A 22,964-nucleotide genomic window follows, 5' to 3' on the forward strand; every position below is an offset into this window, starting at 1 on the left:
CATCCAACAGACATATTTAGCGCTTTTCATCTTCACCCGCAAAGCAAACAGACATCGAGTCCTGCCAGGTGGTTGTGTGTGCTCAGGTCTATTCCTCCCTTTTTCTGCAGCAGTTCCTCATTTGCTGCAGTCCTTGGAAGACATAGATAGTCAATCCAACCCAACTGGTCATAGAATCCTAGAATCAAAGAGTTGGAAGAGACCTCATGGGCCATCCAGTCCAACCCCATTCTGCCAAGAAGCAGGAATATTGCATTCAAATCACCCCTGACAAATGGCCATCCAGCCTCTGCTTAAAAGCTTCCAAAGAAGGAGCCTCCACCACACTCCGGGGCAGAGAGTTCCACTGCTGAACGGCTCTCACAGTCAGGAAGTTCTTCCTCATGTTCAGATGTAGTTTGAAGCCATTCCTCCATTGCATCCTAGTCTCCAGGGAAGCAGAAAACAAGCTTGCTCCCTCCTCCTTGTGGCTTCCTCTCACATATTTATACATGGCTATCATATCTCCTCTCATCCTTCTCTTCTTCAGGCTAAACATGCCCAGCTCCTTAAGCCGCTCCTCATAGGGCTTGTTCTCCAGGCCCTTGATCATTTTAGTCACCCTCCTCTGGACACATTCCAGCTTGTCATGAGGCCCTCGTGATTCAGAGTGGTGTATCTGCTCCCTGTTTTAGTCTGAACTTTAAAGGAACTGTCCAATATGTCAGACCTAACGTGGGAGCTTGGAGAGGTCCTCCATATTCCAGACTAAAACGTAGAGTAGATCCAGTCCCACATTGATATGGGGCCACTGACCCATTGGTGGCATCACTGGAACTTTTCCCAGGGAGAAGGCCATACTCAGAGAGAAAGGTCTCATCTACATTGTAGAAATAATGCAGTTTGACACCACTTTAACTGTCATGGCTCAGTGCTAGGAAATCATGGAAGTTGTAGCTTCATAAGGTATTGAGCCTTCTCTGCCAAAATGTGCTAGGGCCTCATTAATTAATCTACATAAATAAATATGTAATGTTTGTTTGTGGGATTAACATAACTCAAAACCACTGGATGAATTGACACCAAATCTGGATAGTGTACACCTAACAACCCAATGTATGTCCTTCATTCAATTTTTTTTGATTTTGTCATTTGGGAGTTGTAGTTGCTGGGATTTATAGTTCACCTACAATCAAAGAGCACTCTGAACTCCAGCAATGATGGCAGGGCATGGCTAGTAATATAATAATAATAACTACAACTCCCATGATTCCATAGGATTGAACCTTAGCAGTTAAAGTGGTGTCAGGTAAAGGTTGTCCCCTGACATTAAGTCTAGTTGAGTCCATCTTTGGGGATTGGTGCTCATCTCCATTTCTAATCTGAAGAGCCAGAGTTGTCCATAGACACCTCCAAGGTCATGTGGCTGGCATGACTGCATGGAGTGCCGTTACCTTCCTACCTATTGATCTACTCACATTTTCGTGTTTTTGAACTGCTAGGTTGGCAGGAGCTGGGGCTAACAGCAGGACCACACACCACTCCCCAGATTCGAACCTGCAACCTTTCGGTCAGCAAGCTCAGCAGCTCAGCAGTTTAACCCACTCCACCACCAGGGGCTCTGGTGGTGTCCAAACCACATTAATTCTGCAGTGTAGATGAACCCCAAGCATCAATCTCCTTTGAGATTACACTCTTCCAAGCCCTTGATTTTTCCTCTGCAGCCCTTCTTTTAAGAAGGAAGACAAGAAATCACCTTCTGCCACTTCCTTGCCCCCATTTTAGTAAGAACTGCACCAGGAAGGGGGGGGGGGGAGTTGGTGGTTGAGATTATGGCACTGTTACTTGTCCTCCCAACCCTGCTCTATGCCTGCAAAACATGGACTGTCTACAGATGTCACATGCAACTCCTGGAACGATTCCATCAGCGCTGCCTCTGAAAAATCCTGCAAATCTCTTGGGAAGACAGGCGGACAAATGTCAGCGTGCTGGAAGAAGCAAAGACCACCAGCATTGAAGTGATGGTCCTCCACCATGAACTCCACTGGACCGGCCACGTTGTCTGGATGCCCGACCACCGTCTCCCAAAGCAGTTGCTCTACTCCGAACTCAAGAATGGAAAACGGAATGTTGGTGGGCATGAAAAGAGATTTAAAGATGGGCTCAAAGCCAACCTTAAAAACTCTGGCATAGTCATTGAGAACTGGGAAGCCCTGGCCCTTGACCGCTCCAGCTGGAGGTCAGCTGTGACCAGAAGTGCTGTAGAATTTGAAGAGGCATGAATGGAGGGTGAAAAAGAGAAATGTGCCAAGAGTAAGGCGCGTCAAGCCAACCCTGACCGGGACCGCCTTCCACCTGGAAACCAATGCAGAAGAAGATGCAGATCAAGGATACTGCTCCACAGCCACCTACGGACCCACCAGAATTCTGATCCTGGAAGACTATCCTACTCAGCCAACGAGGGATTGCCTAAGTAAAGTAAAGGAAGTACTTTCTGATGGCACATTATAAAAAAAGATTGTGTGTAAAATGACCTTCAGGCAATATGCATCAAGTCTAGATGAAGATAAATGAATTTCAAGTTCAGGCTTGTGCCTCATCTCCAAGATGTCTCGTTACGTAGATGCAAACATTCCCAAATCCAGCAAAATCCAATATCCAAAACAGTTAAACACTTCTAGTCTCAGTATTTCAGATAAGAGATTCTGAAGCTGTAATTAAAAAAAACATGCAAGAGAATAAAATGCAGTTGAAATCTTCTTTTAAAACAGATCAAAAACAGCACACCAAAGTAAAGTTGTTTTGGGTATAATTGGCTTCTAAGAGGTTGCACTATTAGTCTTCTCACAGTTAAACCTACCTACCTTTTGGAACAGAGCTTGGAAGGTTGCTGTAGGTTTTTTGGGCTTCTCTCCTAACATTTTTCCTGCATATGTGGCAGGCATCCTTCCTCAGAGGTTGTGAGATCTGTTGGAATCTAGGAAAATTGGGTTTATATATCTGTGGAAAGTCCAGGGTGGGAGAAAGAACTCTTGTCTGTTGGAGCTGGGACTGTCTACAGACGTCACATGCAACTCCTGGAACGATTCCATCAGCGCTGACTCTGGAAAATCCTTCAAATATCTTGGGAAGACAAGGGGACAAACGTCAGCGTGCTGGAAGAAGCAAAGACCACCAGCACTGAAGCGATGGTCCTCTGCCATCAACTCCACTGAACCGGCCACGTTGTCCGGATGCCTGACCACCGTCTCCCAAAGCAGTTGCTCTACTCTGAACTTAAGAATGGAAAACAGAATGTTGGTGGACATGAAAAGAGATTTAAAGATGGGCTCAAAGCCAACCTTAAAAACTCTGGCATAGACACTGAGAACTGGGAAGCCCTGGCCCTTGAGCGCTCCAGCTGGAGGTCAGCTGTGACCAGCAGTGCTGCAGAATTCGAGGAGGCATGAGTGGAGGGTGAAAGAGAGAAATGTGCCAAGAGGAAGGTGTGTCAAGCCAACCCCGACCGGGACCGCCTTCCACCTGGAAACCAATGCCTTCACTGTGGGAGAAGATGCGGGTCAAGAATAGGGCTCCACAGCCACCTACAAACCCACAAAAATAGCCATCAATGAAGACCATCTTACTCGTCCAACGAGGGATCGCCTAAGTAAGTAAGTAAGTAAGTAAGTAAGGATGTTTCAATGGCCACCTTGATTAGCATTTGGTGGCCTGACCGTTTTTAGATGTAGCTTGTTACTGCCTGGGGGAATCCTCTGTTAAAAAACTCTAAAATTATAACAGTAAACAAAGAACAATACTCAAATACAGGGGAACTCCAGACAACAAACAATCAGGGACAGCTAATCCCTCTCAACAAAGGATTGAAATGAACAAAATCTGACTACCAGTATTGAAAAACTCTAAAATCATAGTAGTAAATAAAGAACAACATTCAAAAACAGGGGAACTCCAGACAAGAAACAATCAGGGACAGCTAAATCACCTCTAAACAAAGCTCTCCTCCAGGCAGGAACAAGCCACACCTTGAAAGCTGCTAGGCAATTAAATGCAAATTAGGTTTACCAATTGAAACATTCAGATCTCACAACCTCTACGGATGCCTGCCATGAATGTGGGTGAAACATCAGGAGAGAATGCTTCTGGAACATGGCCATACAGCTCAAAAAACTTACAGCAACCCATTTGCACCAACAGACAAGAATTCTTTCACCCTGAACATCATTCCACAGATATATAAACCCAATTTTCCTAGTTTCTAACAGACCTCACAACCTCTGAGGATGCCTGCCATAGATGGAGGCAAAACGTCAGGAGAGAATGCTTCTGGAACATGGCCAGGCAGCCCAAAAACCTTACAGGAACACTGTTTACATGTCATTACAAGTTCTTTCAATAAATAGGTCAGAAAATGGCCATTTAGATCCATTTTCTTGTGTCTGATCTCTTTATTTCATGGTAGGAATTTCAAAAAATGTTCCTTTTGTTCTTGAAGACGTTCTCCTCCGCCTGCTGCTTTGGAGTCACTTGATTCTTTTTAAGGAAAATATGTTTTATTCCAGATACAAAAGTATGACTACATTAGAGTAATTGAACAGACAAGCAAGCTTTTAGGTATATTTAAAAAGAAGTTCACAGCTGTATTTGCAACTACACTTCAGCTGAGTGCCTACTAAAATAATACAATGTGAACAGAAAAGCAAACACACACAATCTTACTGTACACGGAAACATAAAACTAACTGAGAAAATGACTAATCTGTAAACTTCAGATGGTTATATCACCCTTTAATTGACATTATAGTTACACTTCTGTGTGCATTCAGAAGAAGACCTGCAAGCCACGCTCAACAGCTTCGCAGAATCATACGAGAAGCTCGGCCTGTCATTAAACATTGAGAAAACCAAAGTGCTCTTCCAGCAGTCACCGGCCAATCCCTCCCCAATGCCAGAGATACAGCTTAATGGTGTAACATTAGAAAATGTTGACCATTTCTGCTCCCTTGGCAGCCACCTCTCCACCAAAGTCAACATTGACATTGAAATTCAACACCGCCTAAGCTCTGCAAATGCAGCATTTTTCAGAATGAAGCAGAGAGTGTTTGAGGACCGGGACATCCGTAGGGAAACCAAGTGCTTGTTTATAAAGCTATTGTCCTCTGAACCCTGCTATACGCCTGTGAGACTTGGACTGACTACAGATGTGACATGCAACTCCTGGAACGATTCCATCATTGCTGCCTCCAGAAAATCCTGCAAATCTCCTGGGAAGACAGGCGGACAAACGTCAGCGTGTTGAAAGAAGCGAAGACCATCAGCATTGAAGTGATGGTCCTCCACCATCAATTCTGCTGGACTGGCCATGTTGTCCGGATGCCCGACCACCGTCTCCCAAAGGAGTTGCTCTACTCCGAACTCAAGAACGCAAAACGGAATGTTGGAGGGCAGGAAAAGAGATTGAAAGATGGGCTGAAAAATATACTTGCTTGTTGGACTTGCTAATGAGATCTGAAGAGTAAACTCTGATAAGAATGGGACAGTGATAAAGGAAATGTCTGCAACCTTCCTTATGTTAAGAAGGAAGTCAACACAAGCCTTGTGTTTGTTAACACCAATAAAAAAAAAACACTGAGATGGATCCAGGATGGAAGACGTCTATCATTAATTTACAACTTTGGGACTACATCAACAGAATATTCCTATAAAAGACTCAGTCTAATGATAAAATTGTGACAGACAGAGACACTGTTCACCCGCTATGCTCTGCTCCACAGAAGGAGAGAGATGGTGTACCTAAGGAGAGTGGCAGATATGCTATGGGAAAGCATATCTGGTCACTTTGGGGCTTCTTTCTCAAGGGAAGAGGAAGAAGTGCGCTTTTGGAGTCTTGGATTTTGTGCACGGAGTCAGGTTCTGCTGTATGGAAAACAGAGATCTGGTCCTTGGCAATGTTCTTAGGGAAGGAAGTTTTGGCATTTCGGCCTTTTGAAGTTTTGGCGTTATAGAACTATGCATTGACAGGCTGCAGGAAAGCAGGGTCTGGCCTAAGGGGTGCTTCTCCAAGGAGGGAGAAAATGATATGGTAATATTTGGATGCATGTGGATGAATGCGTGTACATGTGTGCGAATGTTGACTGAAATTCCCCTTTGTTTGTTTGTTAACCAATGTAATTGTAAATCCAATGTAGTTGCATAGAATCTGTATGTCTGTATGTCCAATGTCAATTCTTTGTCTAAATGTTTTCTGTAATCTGATATACCTTCTCACACTGGAAATCGCAATAAAAAGAACCTATGCTTTAAAATCATTGAAAAGTCATTCATGTCCAGATTGAGGGAAGTCATGGTGCCTTTGTATTTGCCTTTGGTTAGACCTCACCTGGAATACTGTATCCAGTTCTTGGCAGCACAGTACAAGATGGAAGGTATCCAGAGGAAGAGGACGACTAAAATGATCAAAGGTCTGGAGACCATGAATCCCTCTGAAGAGGGGCTGGGTATGTTTAGCCTGGAGAAGAGAATCATAGAATCATAGAATCAAAGAGTTGGAAGAGACCTCATGGGCCATCCAGTCCAACCCCCTGCCAAGAAGCAGGAATATTGCATTCAAATCACCCCTGACAAATGGCCATCCAGCCTCTGCTTAAAAGCTTCCAAAGAAGGAGCCTCCACCACACTCCGGGGCAGAGAGTTCCACTGCTGAACGGCTCTCACAGTCAGGAAGTTCTTCCTAATGTTCAGATGGAATCTCCTCTCTTGTAGTTTGAAGCCATTGTTCCGCGTCCTAGTCTCCAAGGAAGCAGAAAACAAGCTTGCTCCCTCCTCCCTGTGGCTTCCTCTCACATATTTGTACATGGCTATCATATCTCCTCTCAGCCTTCTCTTCTTCAGGCTAAACATGCCCAGTTCCCTAAGCCGCTCCTCATAGGGCTTGTTCTCCAGACTCTTGATCATTTTAGTCGCCCTCCTCTGGACACATTCCAGCTTGTCAATATCTCTCTTGAATTGTGGTGCCCAGAATTGGACACAGTATTCCAGATGTGGTCTAACCAAAACAGAATAGAGGGGTAGCATTACTTCCTTAGATCTAGACACTATGCTCCTATTGATGCAGGCCAAAATCCCATTGGCTTTTTTTGCTGCCACATCACATTGTTGGCTCATGTGGAGGTGGAGAGAAGACATGAGAGCCATGTAGAAATTTGTGAATGGGTATCAAAAGGAAGAGGGAGTGGGCTGGGTTTCTACTCTCCTCAAAACTAGGACTAGGAGCAATGGTTTGAAATTACAGGAAAGGAGATTCCATCTCCTTTCCTTCCAAACCCTACAAGCTGTTCAGCAGTGGAACTCTCTGTTTTGGAGAGTGGTGGAAGTTCCTTCCTTGGAAACAGAGGCTGGATGGCCATCTGTCAAGGATACTTTGATTGTGCTTTTCCTGCATGGCAGAAAGGGGTTGGACTAGATGGCCCATGTGGTCTCTTCCAACTCTATTATCCTATGATTCTCTGAATTGGAACTGGCCCAGGAAAGTTGAGGCGTGAGTTGGTGGCTGCAGAAGGTGGGTCACCTTGCAGTCGGGGAAATAGCAAGGGCTTTTTTTGCCGCCCATTGGCTTGTCTGTAGACTAATTAGTAATTAGCATGGCAGGCAGGACGTGACCCACAGCAGCCGGTCCCTGCGGAGATGCCAGCCATCCGGACACGGTGGCAACCTTGTCGAGAGAAGGACCTTCCAGTGACTTTGTGTTTCTGCTGAGGCCAGCTTGGCTTCTGGGCACCGAGGGGACGGGACCGGCCTCCCCTCATTAAGGGATGATTAGCTGGGGAGCCGTTACACTTGTCCTCTGCCCGCAGGTTGAGCACCAGCAGCACTCTCAGAGCTGGGCCAAGACACAGAGCTTGGCTTCCGGCCATCCCAATAAAGCCAAGGACAGCACTGTGGCAGAGAAGTCTTCACACGTCTGCCCTGGGAGTTTGGGCACCACTGCCTTCAAGGCGCATGAAGACCCTTCCCGCATGCTCTCCAATAGGGAAGGGGATCCATGCTGCACATGCAGGGACAAATGCTGTCAGAGGCATTCTCCCTGCTTCACAAGAATGAAAGAATTCCTACATACAACAGCAAAACAACAGAGGGGAAACAAACAGGCACATAAAATCACTCTCAACAAGGGATTCCCCCCAGGCACTTCCAAGCCATTGAATGCTAATCAAGGTGATCAGCTGAAACATTCACACCTAGCCCCAGCAGACAAAGGTCCTTTGTCTCACCCTGGTCATTCCACAGATATATAAACCCATTTTTCCTACTGCCAACAGACCTCACTACCTCTGAGGACACTTGCCATAGATGCAGGTGAAATGTCAGGAGATAAATTGCCTCCAGAACATGGCCATATAGCCCGGAAAAACCTACAACAACCCAATTCCTACATAATTTCTGAGAGTGATTCATTGTTGTGATTGTTAGCTAAAGAGTCAAAATTCCGTTTCCAGAGGGGAAATTCCTCCCCCTCCTTCTCCTCATCGAATCAAAGAATCCTAGATTTGGAAGAGACCCCGTGGGCCATCCAGTCCAACCCCATTCTGCCAAGAAGCAGGACAATCACATTCAAGTCACCCCTAGAATCATAGAATCATAGAATCAAAGAGTTGGAAGAGACCTCGTGGGCCATCCAGTCCTACGCCCTGCCAAGAAGCAGGAATATTGCATTTGAATCAACCCTGACAGATGGCCATCCAGCCTCTGTTTCAAAGCCTCTATAGAAGGAGCATCCACCACACTCCGGGGCAGAGTTCCACTGCTGAACGGCTCTCACAGTCAGGAAGTTCTTCCTCATATTCAGATGGATTCTCCTCTCTTGTAGTTTGAAGCCATTGTTCCTTGTCCTAATCTCCATGGAAGCAGAAAACAAGCTTGCTCCCTCCTCCCTATGACTTCCCCTCACATATATATAAACGGCGATCATGTCTCCTCTCAGCCTTCTTTCCTTCAGGCTAAATATGCCCAGCTCTTTGAGCCGCTCCTCATAGGGCTTGTTCTCCAGGCTCTTGATTCTTTGAGTCACCCTTCTATGGACACATTCTTACCTGTCAATATCTCCCTACAATTGTGGTGCCCAGAATTGGACACAATATTCCAGGTGTGATCTAACCAAGGCAGAATAGAGGAGTAGCCTGACTTCCTTGAATCTAGACACTAGACTCCCATAGATACTGGCCAAAATCCCATTGACTTTTAAAGATTATTTTGAATCCTGATCCTGTCTCTATCCCTCCCAATTTGGTTTCATCTGCAAATACAATAAGCCACCCTATCCCATAGTTCAAGCCCTGAAAGGTTCAGGACAGGACCCTCTTTATGACCTTCAGCAATCCCTTCTTTTAGCAGGAAGAAAGAGGAACCGAGAAGCACCCTTTGAGTTTGGCTGGTCGCTATTTACTTAGGCGATTCCTCGTAGCTTGAGGATGATTATCTTCTGGATGTGGTGTCTTGGTGGTGGGTCCGTAGGTGTCTGTGGAGACCTACTCTTGACCTGCATCTTCTCTCACAATGAGAACATCGGTTTCCAGGTGGAAGGTGGTCTTGATCGGGGTTGGCTTGATGCACCTTCCTCCTGGCATGTTTCTCTTTTTTGCCCTCCATTCGTGCCTCTTCGAATTCTACAGCACTGCTGGGCACAGCTGTCCTCCAGCTAGAGTGCTCAACGGACAGGGCTTCCAGATTCTTGGTGTCTATGCCACAGTTTTTGAGGTTGGCTTAGGCCTGGGTAACAACGCAAAAATTTGTTTCTAAAATCGATTTGTAATTGGGGTGTTTTTTTGTTTCGATATTTAAAATAATTACAAAATTTTCCAAAAAAAAAGTTCGGTATTTACGAAATTTCGTAAATATTTACAAAACATTTTGTAAAGATGGCGCCCTTTTTTTTCCAATATTTTTTAAATATTTTTTAAATTTAATTATTAATTTAGTAGAATAGGGAGGAGAAATTATTATTGAGGGAAGGCAGGCACTCACTCTGGCGGGCCCTCTCGCTCGCCGCTCGCTCGCCGCTCGCCCTCTCGCTAGGATGGGTTCCTTCCAGGAGGGGCTCTTTTTCCCAGGCTGCCAAACTACAACTCCCAGGATGCTACAGCATTGAGCCAATGTGGTGCCAAACCTCATCCAGGCTGCAGTGTAGATGGCTGCAGGATGGAGGGGTTTCCTGCCTCGAATTGAGAGAGAGAGAGAGAGAGAGAGAGAAGAGGAAGCAAGTGAGCCTTCTTTGGAAGAGAGCTCAGAACCCCCCTGCGAAAGGTGAGAGAGAGAGAAAGAAGAGAAAAGGAAAGAAAGAGAAGGAGACCTCCCTCTTGCCCTCTCGCTCGCTCTCTCGCTCGCCGCTTGCCCTCTCACTCGCCCTCTCGCTCGCCGCTCGCCCTCGCCCTCTCGCTCACCGCTCGCCCTCTCGCTCGCCCTCTCGCTCGCTTGCTCAGCCGGCGCCGAGAGAGGAGAGCTCCCAGCAAGCCAGGCGGCCATCTTACGTATTTCCGAAATGGACGGAAATACAAAAATTTTTGGCGCCTGCCGTTTCAATATTTAAAAACACTTCCAGGTTTAAAAATAAGTTTTGTAATCGTTTTGTAATTCAAAAATTAACGAATTTTTTAACGAATTACGAATTAACGAAACGAATTGCCCAGCCCTAGGTTGGCTTTCAGCCATCTTTAAATCTCTTTTCCTGTCCACCAACATTTGGGAGATGGTGATCTTTGGGCATTTGGACAATGTGGCTGGTCTAGCGGAGTTGATGGTGGAGGAGCATCGCTTCAATGCTGCTGGTCTTTGCCTCTTCCAGCATGCTGACATTTGTCTGCCTGTCTTCCTAAGAGATTTGCAGAATTTTTCAGAGGCAGTGCCGATGGAATAGTTCCAGGAATTGTGTATGACATCTGTAGACAGTCCACGGTTTGCAGGCATATAACAGGGTTGGGAGGACAATAGCTTTATAAACAAGCACCTTGGTTTCCCTACACTCCTCAAACACTCTCTGCTTCATTCGGAAAAATGCTGCACTCGCAGAGCTCAGGTGGTGTTGTATTTTAGTGTCAACCTATTCCCAATCCACCTAACAATAGCATTGTCTACATTTTAGGTCCCATTCTCCAAAATGTTAAGGCCATTTTGGATCCTCCTCCTCCTGCCAGATGAAGTCTACTTTGCATCCCTTGCATCTGGCTGCAATGAGGAACATGAGTCTTCTCTTCTCTTTCCATCTCATCATTCACTCTTTCTTCATCTTTCTCCACCTGGAGCTGATATTAATAAACCTAGCAAACCACCTTCAGGCTGCAAACCCAATCTGAAGATCACCTTGGCCTCCCTCTCATGAATTGACACTCATGCCTTGGCTTCTCCTTCCTCACACTTATCTCATTTTGGAATCCGTGACTTGGCTTCCCTTCTCATCCTGTGGCGAAGCACGTTTCCTTAATAGCCTCCTGTGATGAGACATCTCACTCTCAAAAGCATTGGGGAAGCTTGAATAAATTATAGCTGTCGATTCTTAGCTCTTTGCTATCTTCTGAACCTTCTCGCCAAAGCATGACCCCCCCCCCCCACCTTGACCCCTCCCAAAGTCTTTTGACCTTCTGCCCTTGGGGTGCAGCCAGACTGGAAATGCCATTTGTCATGACCCAATGCGACGGAATCATAAAGGTTGTAGTTTGGTGAGGCACCAGCACTTTTTGGCGAAGAGACCCCCCATAAAACTACAAATCCCAGGATCCCATAGTATTGAGCTAGAGCAGTTTAGAAGGTGTCAACCTGAAGTGATTCTACAGTGGAGTAACCCCTCATCTGATCACTTTAAAAACAAAAATATGTATTTATTTATTTACGATATTTCTATCCCACCTTTCTCAAGCTCAAATCTGTTCCCAGTCTTCGAGAAGGGTCTGAAGAACAAGCTCTATGAGGAGCGGCTTAAGGAGCTGGGCATGTTCAGCCTGAAGAAGAGAAGGATGAGAGGAGACATGAGAGCCATGTATAAATATGTGAGAGGAAGCCACAGGGAGGAGGAGGGAGCAAGCTTGTTTTCTGCTTCCCTGGAGACTAGGACGCAATGGAACAATGGCTTCAAACTACAAGAGAGGAGATTCCATCTGAACACGAGGAAGGACTTCCTGACTGTGAGAGCCATTCAGCAGTGGAACTCTCTGCCCCGGAGTGTAGTGGAGGCTCCTTCTTTGGAAGCTTTTAAACAGAGGCTGGATGGCCATCTGTCAGGGGTGATTTGAATGCAATATTCCTGCTTCTTGGCAGAATGGGGTTGGACTGGATGGCCCAGGAGGTCTCTTCCAAGTCTTGGATTCTATTATTCTAGGATTCTATGTGATCACCAAGATTGCAGTATTGACTAACCATCAGTCCAAAACATCTGAAAGACTAAAATTTAGGAAACATTTGTTTAGACAGAAGCATTGATTTGCCCATTGTAAATTTTAGTTGATTCTTAGTGTGCATCTACACTCCAGTTTGATATAACATAAAATATTTTCACCCAACATTGGTGCAGTTTGACACCACTTTAAGTGCCACAGCTCAATGGTATGGAAACGTGGAAGATTTATGGCCGAGGTAGCTCAGTAGGCTAAACGGCTAGCTGCAGAAAAACTTGCTGACCAAAATGGTTGGCGGTTTGAAACCATGGGACTGGGTGAGCTCGCGCTGTCAGCCCTAGCTTCTGCCTATCTAGCAGTTCGAAAACATGTAATGTAAGGTCAATAAGTACCTCCTCAGCTATAATGTAAACAGTGCTGTAGCGAAATTGCTACTCTATGTTACATTTTTGGTGTATAGCTCTAAGTTTACATATGGCAGATAGGGAAGAATAGGCACAGACAGGGTAGCAACAGCAGAGATAGGATTCATTTGCATATGGAAGCCGATTGGTCATATGCAGATTAGCGTAGGCCCAGGATTTGAAAGGGTTGCTAGGCCAAAATGACAGTTGGGAAGAGCAGGGCTGAACATTCCAAAGGGGCGGAGCCAAGGTTTTAAAAATAGGCAGTTAGAGAGTCAAAAGAAGAGTTAGGAATTGCTGTTTGTGAGATGAGTTAGGGATTCCTGTTTGCGAGAGACAGTTAGGAACTTCTGTGAGAGAAAAGAGTTAGGAACTCCTGTTAGAAATAAGCAGTTATGAAGATGTGTTAAAGACTTCTGATATATAGAAGCAGTTAGTTAAATAGACCTCAAGTTTTAGGAACATAAAGAAAGCCAGTGGTGCTTTGGTCAGAATATAATTTCAGTCAAGAGTGTGTAAAGCAAGTAACATGTTTGTGGATGTGAAACATTGAAAGTCTATTTCAGAAAAGTAAACCAAGTATATTATACTGACTGTAAGCTTCAAGATTGCAACAAAACACAAATGTAACCACAAGCGTTGGAGCCAGAAGTTATAAATAAACTGTGTTACTTTGTTATACAGAAGTGTGTCTCAGTGCCTGTACAAAGGTTAAACAGCACAAAGAAAGTCCCAGCTAATATAAAAGAAGAAACTGAATCAATATAAGAGCAAAAAGGGTTTTTTCCTTAAACAAAGAAATAGTCTTCCTCCCTCGCTACAATCATGCTGGCAAACAGGACCAGGAGGATCTACAAGGAACAGTCTCCTCAGCATGGAAAATGGAACAAGAGCACCTCCCCATGGCCTGAGTTGAAAAGTTTCCAGATGCCAGACATGGAAAGGGAAACCTTTGCCTTTGTTTGTGTATTGTATGTCATTGTTCACTTTATATCGGGGATATAAAGCGGAATATAAACAAAGTATATTATTGTTATATACTTTGTTGTTGTTGTTGTTGTTGTTGTGTCTCTGCTCGAAAGAGCTGCTGCCTCCCCAAACTACAACTTCCATCATTCCACAGCAACCTTAATAAATCTGGCATCCCTCCTATTTGCTGAGGTGTTTAAGCTTTCAAAGCACCCCCCTCCCCCCCGGTGGCACAATGGGTTAAACTGCTGAGCTGCTGAATTTGCTGACTGAAAGGTCACAGGTTCGAATCCTGGAAGTGGGGTGAGCTCCCACTGTTAGCCCCAGCTTCTGCCAACCTAGCAGTTCGAAAACATGCAAATGTGAGTACGTCAATAGGTACCGCTCCAGCAGGAAGGTAACGGCGCTACATGTAGTCATGCCAGTGGCCACATGACCTTGGAGGTGTCTACGGACAATGCCGGCTCTTCGGCTTAGAAATGGAGATGAGCACCAACCCAAAGAGTCGGACATGACTGGACTTAACGTCAATGGAAATCCTTTACCCTTTACCCATAAGCATTCTATCGTGGTTTGAGTATTGGACTCCAGCTCAAGTGACCATGGTTCGAATGGTCATGAGCTCCGCCTTGAGCAAACCTGTTCTGAACAAAACTTTCCAGGAGAACCCCGGAATAGGTTTATCATCGAGTTTTGAACAGGACACACTGTGGTGTTTATTTTGGAGCCTATTATTTACCATATTTATTTTTGCACGGCGCAATCCATTGTCTTTCCCTATTCTGCAGTTACAAACCTGGTTTTACACAATCAACAATGAAATGCCTGGAATGGCTTTGCAATGTACGCTTCCTTTAATGTCCCAGGTAGCTGGAGAATGAATATCTAATGGACTGCTGATTATTATGCACCGGGTTCATTTTTATAAAAAAGGAATCTCTCTCTCTAGTCAGAGAGATAGAAAGCAAGAAAGACTATTTAATTTCAGTCCATTATCTGGCTGTAATTGCTGGAAGGGATTCATTTTGTGCGGGAGGCCTGGAAGCGAATCAATTATTCCCCCCTTTTTTTGTGTTAAGGGGGAATGAGGGGAGAAGTGCTGTCTCTCTCTCTCTCTCTTTTTTAGCAAAAAATCATTTTTTTGTGGAAAAGGCTAATTTTCAGGGGTCTTTTTTGGCACACGGTAACCCAAGGAGCTTTATCAACTTCGCATTTCATTTGCACGAGTCGGCATGGCAATATGGAAAGAGGTAATGAGAACCTGGGAAGGCAACGCGGAGAGAAAGAGACAGAGAGAGAATGAAACGGGGAGGGAGGATAATGCAATAAAGGGAAGCCACTTTCCTGGAGGAAGACAGAAGGAGAAGCAGGGAAATGGAGTCATAGGCCAGCGAAAGCCGAGCACACAAAGACTTTGAGGAGTAGATCAAGGCTGTAACTGGGGGAGATATGGCTGGCCCTCCACATCCGCTGGGAGAAGGGTGAATTTGAAATATCTCAGTTTTTTAACCTCAGAGAACATCTCTCTAGGAATCTCTTGACCCTCCAGCACAATTTCCTTGAAAGTTTACCATTGAATTGTTATGTAATTTCAGCTCCACTAAATCATGGGTTCAGGGCCCATAGAATCATAGAATCAAAGAGTTGGAAGAGACCTCATGGGCCATCCAGTCCAACCCCATTCTGCCAAGAAGCAGGAATACTGCATTCAAATCACCCCTGACAAATGGCCATCCAGCTTCTGCTTAAAAGCTTCCAAAGAAGGAGCCTCCACCACACTCCGCGGCAGAGAGTTCCACTGCTGAACGGCTCTCACAGTCAGGAAGTTCTTCCTAATGTTCAGATGGAATCTCTTCTCTTGTAGTTTGAAGCCATTGTTCCGCGTCCTAGTCTCCAAGGAAGCAGAAAACAAGCTTGCTCCCTCCTCCCTGTGGCTTCCTCTCACATATTTATACATGGCTATCATATCTCCTCCCAGCCTTCTCTTCTTCAGGCTAAACATGCCCAGTTTCCTAAGCCGCTCCTCATAGGGCTTGTTCTCCAGAGCCTTGATCATTTTAGTCGCCCTCCTCTGGACACATTCCAGCTTGTCAATATCTCTCTTGAATTGTGGTGCCCAGAATTGGATACAATATTCCAGAGTGCCTAGTTACTAAAGGATCGAATGAGACACAGATGAGTTGAAGGCAAAATCGGAGGCTTTATTTTCAACAGCCAGAGAGGATGTCAGCACAGACAGCACCCCAAAGAACTGACATGTCACAATTATTAATACTTCACATATTTATTACATTTAGATATCTATTCAAGACTCCAGCTCCTAATTGGTACAGGAAGTGACCAGCTAGGTTCTGCTTCCTGATTGGTACTGGGCTATCCAGTGTCATTGTTGGGGTTCAGCCTGAGTTTGAACTTGAACCTGATTCTCTGTTTGTTCCTCCTGATGCTAATGAAAATATATATACTGATGCTAATGAAAATGTACCTCTTGATGCCAATGCTCCTGAAATTAGTGAGGAAGAAACTTCTGTAGGTTTGGAAAATGCCAATGTTCCTGAAATTAGTGAGGAAGAAACTTCTGTAGGTTTGGAAAATGCCAATGTTCCTGAAAGTGAGGAAGGAACTTCTGTAGATTTGGAAAATGAAAGTACCAGTGTTCATGAGAATGTTTCAGAGGGAAGCCATGACCTTTCCCTCCCTTCTGCACCTGATAACTTTAATGAGGACAGAAGGGGCCAGATTTGGCAAGACAGAAGTAAATCACTCAGCTTGCGAAGGTCTTCCCGAATTAAAGAATTACAAACATTGGCTTCAAAGCAGAAGGGCGGTTCACAGAACCAATTCTTCGGCTTGAAGTGCCTTCCGCCGAGCTGACTTTCTCAGTTCAGGCATCATTTCAGATTGATGAAGACTTTGGCAGTTCTCCCGGTTTCCCTGGCCATGGTCTTGAAAGATTTCTAGGACATCAAGTACGGTTAGTGGATTGCTAACAGGTTCCAGTATTTTACAGTGTGGCTTTGGGTTTTGCTTTGTCCATTTAAATTCATGTTTGCTGATTTTGCTGTGGCTTTTGACTTGCATTTTTCCTTTATTTTGTAATCATTTTTCTTCAATAAAAAAGGATTGTTTTTCACAGTCAAGTGTGGTGGATCTTAGGGCCTCGTTCCCTGCTCTGGATTGTAACAGTCATCACTGGTTGGTCTTCATTGTGGCAGGAACAGAGAAGCATCCCGAGCTCTGAGGATGACCTGGGAAGGAAGGAATCCCACTGGAGCATTGCAGCACACCCAAATACCTGGGAATCACTCTGGATTGTGCTCTGACCTACAAGAAGCACTGCCTGAATATCAAGCAAAAAGTGGGCGCTAGAAACAATATCATATGAAAGCTGACTGGCAGAAACTGGGGATCACAACCAGACACAGTGAAGACATCTGCCCTTGCGCTATGCTACTCTGCTGCTGAGTATGCATGCCCAGTGTGGAACACATCTCACCACACTAAAACAGTGGATGTGGCTCTGAATGAGACATGCCGCATTATCACGGGGTGTCTGCACCCTACACCACTGGAAAAATTACACTGTATAATAAAGATGAACGCTATCTTGGGCAGGGGGGAAGACAATCCCACCGCTGCCACCAGTATAAAGGAGAGAAGCAACACACTGGCAGAGGGGACAAGCAATCCCACCTCTACCAGCAGTGTAAAGATGTTAACGTTCAGCTGGACACTACTTTACCGATGTTAAATGACTATGACAAGGGGGAAAGACTCTCTTATCCCACCTCAGTAATATTTTTGAGTGACCAACTCTGCTAACAATGTTAATGACCGATGTATTAGGTAGATTCGCCGCCACCACCTCAATTAATGTCTGAGGAAAACATAAGTGTGAATGTGAAATAGGTAAAGTGTATTCAAGCCCTTTGTTTTTCTTTAATGACTGCTTCTCTTGCTGACTAGACTGAAATGGATTTGTCTTTAGACTAGCTGAGACCTACTGAGTTACACAGACCGAGGCAGACACCAATTTAAGATGAAACTATAAAGAGGTTTATTGAAACTTGGTGAACAAATCAACTCTTAAAAAGAGTGGTACAAAAGCGTAATGCGTTTCAGAGGCTTAGCTGGTTAAACAGGCAGTCTTTTCTTAAGACTTAAACTTTTGTTCCCTGTGAGATCCTTGCTTCACACTGTTCACTACACTGACACAGTGTGTCCCTGAGAACAGTACACTGACTGCCTCACAGAGAAAACAGGCTTCCCTTCACTGACTCTCCTATGTACAGTGATCCAGGAATCTTTGCCTTCCCTATGCTCTAATCCCAAGGCTCACTTCAAAAGTTCTCCTTCCCTGTCTAAATTCTTCACAGCTCCCTCTTCCTAACTATCCTTCTACACTCTTCGATGTTTAAAGCTCTTTTTTCCAGCTTGTCAAAAGACACAGCCTTTTTTCCCTCTAAAAGCTAACTCCTCCCCTGACTGCTGTAGCCAATCAGGAGTCGGCTGACTCCTCCCTCTTGCCTCTTAGCTCTCCTGCCTATCTCTCAACATGTCAGCTACTGACTTTCCAGGCTTCGGCCTTCCTGGCAAAAGGTTAGATTCATCACACACTGCTTAGCCAGTATTGCACCACCTGACATCCCCCGGGAAGTAGCAACCAATAGTGAAAGGACCAAGGAAGTGACAGCTCCAGCTCATCCCCTGTTTGGGTATCAGCCAGCACGTCAATGACTTAAATCTAAAAATAATTTTCTAAGATCTACAGAGACACTCACTGGAACACCTCAGCAAGCAAGAGTCCAAAAGTGGCAGGCTAAAATCCAGAACCTCAATCCATGGCTGATACCAAATGAGAGACTCCCCCCTGGGCACACAGAAGACTGAGCGACTTGGAAAGCGCTGAACAGACTGCGCTCTGGCACCATGAGATGCAGAGCCAACCTTCAGAAATGGGGCCACAAAGTGGAGTCCACGACATGCGAGTGTGGAAAAGAACAAACCACTGACCACCTGCTGCAATGCAACCTGAGCCCTGCCACTTTCACAATGGAGGACCTTCTTGCAGCAACACCAGAGGCACTCCAAGTGGCCAGATACTGGTCAAAGGACATTTAATAGAATACAAAGTCTGCAAACTTTGTGTCTTGTTTGTTTGTTTTTAATGCAATACAGCTTATTTGGTTTGCTCCTGACACAATAAATAAACTGTGGCAGGAAACATTAAAAAAAGTGTCATTGGAATATTTTGAAACTTGTGTCCATTTATTGATCTGACCCTTAGAGAGGCATGATCGGGAAGGAATGTTAGGACAATTGATAACACTGCATAACAAAATTTGATTTTTTTTCTGCTCCTGATTTGAAATTTTTATTTCCTGTTTAATTGTGTGGAACTTACTCTGAAAATACATAGTTGTTATACTACAGAAACTTCATTTTTGTGGCTGACACAAACCATGTTGAATTGGTTGAGACTCAAGGAGATATTCATTGAAAAACTAGAGCAAAATGTGCTGCAGGATGTCCTTCCTCCAAAATGAGGTTTTTGCAGTTTAACGAACACTTTCCATGTTTTTATGATAGAACCAATTAGGGAATGACATTTATAACCCAGGAACAAAAATCATGTTTCATAGTGTAATGGGCTGAAATGGATCTTAATATTCCAGCTCTGCTTAATACAGTGGAAATCCTGGGGAGAAGCCCAGTTTGGCGGCAAGAACTAGGAAGTGTTCCCAGGAGTCATAGAATCAAAGAATCATAGAATCACAGAGTTGTAAGAGACCTCCTGGGCCATCCAGTCCAACCCCATTCTGCCAAGAAGCAGGAATATTGCATTCAAAGCACCCCTGACAGATGGCCATCCAGCCTCTGTTTAAAAGCTTCCAAAGAAGGAGCCTCCACCACACTCCAGGGCAGAGAGTTCCACTGCTGAACGGCTCTCACAGTCAGGAAGTTTTTCCTCATGTTCAGATGGAATCTCCTCTCTTGGAGTTTGAAGCCATTGTTCCGCGTCCTAGTCTCCAAGGAAGCAGAAAACAAGCTTGCTCCCTCCTCCCTGTGGCTTCCTCTCACATATTTATACATGGCTATCATATCTCCTCTCAGCCTTCTCTTCTTCAGGCTAAACATGCCCAGTTCCCTAAGCCGCTCCTCATAGGGCTTGTTCTCCAGACCCAGACCCAGGTATGTTCTCAACCAGATCATACCTGGGAGAGACAGCGAAAAGTCCCTCCGGCTCTTGTGCAAACCCATTGTTGTTCTCCCAAGTCTCCCAGTGTATTGTGAACGGATTGTGAAAACCAAATAATTGTTTCCTGAAGTCCAAGATAGGTTGGGCAACATTCTAGGGCCGTTCACGAAGGGTTACTTTGACTACAGGATAAATGGGAAAGGCAATGTCTCCATGGCAATGACCTGATGGTGGAGGGCAATGTCATGGCCACCTCAGATAGTGAGGGTGAAGTGTTGCTAAAGGGAGCTGTAGAGGAGTTGCAGGCCAGCAGCTCCCAGCCACTAAGCCGCTGGTAAAGATGAGCCCTCCACTGAAGCAAGCATGTCTCAGCAAGCTGGAGGAGAGTCGAACATCCCCACACCATTAGAGCAACAGAGACAGTGAGCAAGGTACTGCGAGGTAGCTGAAAGGCGATTGTTAATCAAGCAGCAGCTGAGATGGGGGGATATAAATGACCGAATGCTGTGACTCCCTTGCAGTAGACAATGTAATGACTGGATTCAAGCCTAAAACCCATTTGTCCAGGAATTCTGACTGGCTACTTGGACTTTGAAATCTTTGCACTGGCTTCCACATCTCTGTTGGTTGTTTGTACTTTATGCTTCAGACTTTGTTGTGACTTGAGTTTAACTTCCATGAATTCCTGAGTTTGGCTTGTCTAATGTTATACTCTTTTATTTATTTATTTATTTATTTATTTATTTATTCAACTTGTATACCGCTACTCCCAATTTGGCTCGGAGCGGTTTACAGAAACAGATTAAAACAATACAATTAGCTTTAAAATGCCCATAACAATAACAATAGGCAACGAGAACAGGCATAGCCCGGATTGTTCACCCATCAAAAGCTTGCTGGAAAAGAAACGTTTTACAGGCTTTACAAGCAAGTAGGTCTCGGATGGTTCGAGTTTCAACTGGCATTCCATAAATAAGGGGCCATGATCGAGAAGGCTCTATGCCTAGTAGACCACAAATGATAGGTCAGGATGTTAGAGACTGCAAGCAGATTTTGGTCTTCAGGCCGGAGTAATCTCTGGGGTTGGTAGGGGGATAAGCGAGCCCTTAGATACACCGGCCCCAGACCATATAAGGCCTTAAAGCAGTGTTTCTCAACCTGGGGGTCGGGACCCCCATGGGGGTCGCGAGGGGGTGTCAGAGGGTTCGCCAAATACCATCAGAAAACATAGTGTTTTCTGTTGGTCATGGGGGTTCTGTGTGGAAAGTTTGGTCCAATTCTATCAGTGGGGTTCCAGATGCTATTTTATTGTGGGTGAACTATAAATCCCAACAATTACAAATGGCAAGGTCTATTTTCTCCAAACTCTACCAGTGTTCACATTTGGGCATATTGAGTATTTGTGCCAAATTTGATCCAGATCCATCATTGCTTGAGTCCACAGTGTTCTCTGGATGTAGGTGAACTACAACTCCAAAAACCTCAAGGTCAATGTCCACCAAACCTTCCCAGTATTTTCTCTTGGTCATGGGAATTCTGTGTGCCCAGTTTGATTCAATTCCATCATTGGTGGAGTTCAGAAGGCTCTTTGATTTTAGGTGAACTATAAATCCCAGCAACTCCAGCATTACCAAATGACAAAATCAATTACCCCCAACCTCACCAGTATTCAAATTTGGGAGTATTGGGTATTTGTGCCAAATTTGGTCCAGTGACTGAAAATACACCCTGCATATCAGATATTTAGATTACCATCCATAACAGTAGCAAAATTACAGTTGTGAAGTAGCAACAAAAATAATGTTATGGTTGGGGGTCACCACAACATGAGGACCTGTACTAAGGGGTCGCAGCATTAGGAAGGTTGAGAACCACTGCCTTAAAGTTAGTACCAGCACCTTGAAAGTGATCCGGTACTCAATCGGAAGCCAGTGCAGCTGTTGGAGCATTGGGGTGATACGACACCTTGCCGGCACCCCGGCGAGAAGACGAGCCGCCGCATTTTGCACCAGCTTCAGTTTCCGGATCACTGACAAAGGAAGGCCAATGTAGAGGGCATTACAGTAGTCAAGCCTCGAGATGACCATCGCCTGGATCACCGTAGCCAGATAGGAAGGGAGCCAGTTGCCTAGCCTGACGTAGATGGAAAAATGCAGATCTGCTCACAGCAGAGACCTGGGCCTCCATTGTGAGCAGCAGAGGGTCCAATAAGACACCAAGACTTTTGACAGAAGGTGACGGATGTAGTGTCTCGCCATCCAGGGTGGGCAGCTGGACCTCCCTCCCACCCGGACGGCCCAGCCAAAGGAATCTCCGCTGGATTCACCCTCAACCTTTTATCCTTCCTTCCTTCTCTCTTTCCTTCCATCTTCACTTCCTTCCTTCCATCACCGAGCAGCCAGTCCTCCTAGCAAGGAGTGTTAGCATGTGACTCCCAAGTTAAATAGTTTATATGGCTATGAGAAGGGCCCTCAGAGGTTCACCAAGGAGGCACTCTAGGTCTCCCCGTCTTGACTTTGGCTGGCCTGTTTCTATTGTTTGTTTAAACTAAGCTCCTGATAATGGGGCTGTATTTATGACAGACAGGCTATCTGATGGGGAGACCATAGCATTGAACCAAGGCAGTTCAAAGTGGTATCAAACTGCATTCATTCTACAGTAGAGATGCATCTCTAGAAATCACTGCAAAAGCATGCTGGCTGAGAAAAAGGCAAACGATGATGGTGATGGTGATAATGATGAAGATTGAAATCTCAAGCGTGATGTCTCCCGCAAGTGACGTTGGCGCCCTCTTTCCTCCCGGTCGTCAGGTATCGTCACAAAGATCGGCCGCGGTTACACAAAACTAATTATCTGCCGAGCCACCTCTTTGCATGCCGATGTAATATATTATTTCTGACATTGTTGCGACGTCCCAAATGTGATGAAACCATCCAGATATAATTGCAATAATAGGCGATTGCCATCTCGGAGGCAGTCGGCAAATTAATTACCATTTCCATATCAATTCCATCAACAACTTCATGCAGATAA

The sequence above is a fragment of the Anolis sagrei genome, chromosome 2 (assembly GCF_037176765.1).
Source record: "Anolis sagrei isolate rAnoSag1 chromosome 2, rAnoSag1.mat, whole genome shotgun sequence".
In the NCBI taxonomy this organism is placed as follows: domain Eukaryota; kingdom Metazoa; phylum Chordata; class Lepidosauria; order Squamata; family Dactyloidae; genus Anolis; species Anolis sagrei.